At 47.1% G+C, this 2061-nt stretch overlaps 1 long non-coding RNA gene across 2 annotated transcripts in view; it reads left to right on the top strand.

Moving 5' to 3' along the window:
- The first annotated feature begins 1609 nt into the window (after window positions 1-1609).
- LOC149131038 (uncharacterized) overlaps window positions 1610-2061 on the top strand; it is a 157679-nt gene continuing 157227 nt past the window's right edge. The window contains exon 1 of one of the 2 annotated variants that reach the window (XR_016238389.1): window positions 1610-2061. This exon is cut by the window's right edge and continues 2489 nt beyond it. This is a non-coding gene — a long non-coding RNA (uncharacterized LOC149131038). The other variant, XR_016238387.1, reaches the window with a different exon arrangement.

Raw genomic sequence — 2061 nt, 5'->3', positions numbered from 1 at the left:
GCACACACACATAAAACGTACACATACGCATACATACACATACACACGTACGCACTAATTCACATATACACGCACACACATGCACACGCATGAGTCTACCCGTGCACCCCACAGGTACCCGTTTGTATTACTATTGTTGAATACAATTCCATTCATTTCCCCCGCGTACATCGCCACCCCTTTCATAGCACCCCAACATCCCTCCACTATCACCATCAAACTGAACAGACCCTTTCTGCCACCTGCTGACCCCTGTCCCTACCGATGACCTCTCAATAAAACACCTCTACCCCCACCTCCACCCCTATTCTCTACTGCACCCGTGTCCCTTGAATCTGATGTAAAGGCTCTCGAACGCCTCTTGCTGGAATCGAACCCGGCTCAGCAGCTTCTACTCTTGTCACGTCTCCGCCTTAGCTGCTTACTACCACAGCGTTGCATTCATCTCTCGACAGCATACTACAACATTACTCACAACTACTACTCCGACACTGTCGCCAATACTAGAAAATGCCATCGTCAACATCATTCACACCACCACCACCACCACCCTCATCATCATCATCATCGTCGTCGTCGTCGCCACCGCCATCACCAGTGTCACAAGCACCATTCACAACATCATTCACGGCGACACCACCGTTGCCAGCAGCAGCATTCATAACACGCCGACACCACCACCACCACCACCACCACCACCACAACAACAACAACAACAGCATGCAGGAGCAACGGTCACACCTCCACCGCCACCTCTGCCATCATCACTATCACCACCACCACCAACATCATTCACAACATTACCTCCACCACCACCACCACCACCACCAACAACAACTTTACAAACAGCAACACCGCCGTCACCTGCAGCAACACCAGAGCCGAAACCTTTGCATTTTATTAATAAAGAAATTATCATCATTATTATTATTATTATTATTATTATTATTATTACTACTATTATTATTATTATTATTATTATTATTATTATTATTATTATTATCATCATCATCGTTGTTAGTATTATTGTTGTTGTGGTAGCGGTTGTGGTGGCGGTTGCAGCAATGGAAGGCTTAAAATATCAATGGTCAATAAGTGAGGTGGGTTAGTTGTAAATTTAGTGAATGGAAGCAGAGAGAGAGAGAGAGAGAGAGAGAGAGAGAGAGAGAGAGAGAGAGAGAGATGCTGGTTCTATGATGACGGGGATGGCGATGATTACGACGACGACGACGACGACGGCGATACTGATGAAGACAGTGGTGGTGGTGGCGGTGGTGGTGGCGGTGGTGGTGGCGGTATGAATAACAATAATAATACTATTGCAGCTAAATACGTTTGTTTGATGCGTACGACATTGCAGCTGTTTGTGTTACTGCTGTTGCTGCCGAAGATGATGATGGTGATGATGGTGATGACGATGATGATGATGATGGCAATAGTGGTTATAGTGGTGGTGGGGGAGGAAGGGGGGGGGGCTGAGGAAAGAAAAAAGAAAGAAAGAGAGAGAGAGAGAGCTCGGGCGACATCGCAGTTGTCGCTAGTGGAAAAAGCTAATGCGGCGGCGGCGGCGGCGGCGGCGGTGGTGGTGGTGGTGTTGGTGGCTGAGGGTTTTTCGCGTCTAGTGATAATAATGTTTATTGGAAATAATAGTGGAGCTGCTGCTGCTACTGCTACTACATCATGCTAGTACTGCTACTACTACTACTACTATTACTACTACTACAACTACTACTGTTACTATTACTACTATCACTACTACCACCACCGCCGCCGCCACTGCAAACGAGCTGTAGTAGTGTTGTTGCTGACAGTAACATTGGTTGTAAGCTATCATCTTGGGTCAGCACCTTTGATGGTGAATGGGATGCGTTTAAGCTCTGACGTCACAACTCGGCACACGGCTATGAATGAGCCAGCAATCCCAGAATGCAGCAGTCTTCGCTGGTACTTATTGATTGCCTGCCGTACAGCCTCTCATGCTTTACAACCGTTTCTAGCTGAAGTGGAGTCAGCCACGGAGAAATACGCAGATTCCGCTTGATGTCAAAAACACATTCATAA

This window comes from Octopus bimaculoides, chromosome 25 (assembly GCF_046866305.1).
Source record: "Octopus bimaculoides isolate indiv1 chromosome 25, ASM4686630v1, whole genome shotgun sequence".
Taxonomy (NCBI): domain Eukaryota; kingdom Metazoa; phylum Mollusca; class Cephalopoda; order Octopoda; family Octopodidae; genus Octopus; species Octopus bimaculoides.
The sequence above is the reverse complement of the archived record's forward strand: the minus strand, read 5'-3'. Positions and strand labels throughout refer to the sequence as shown.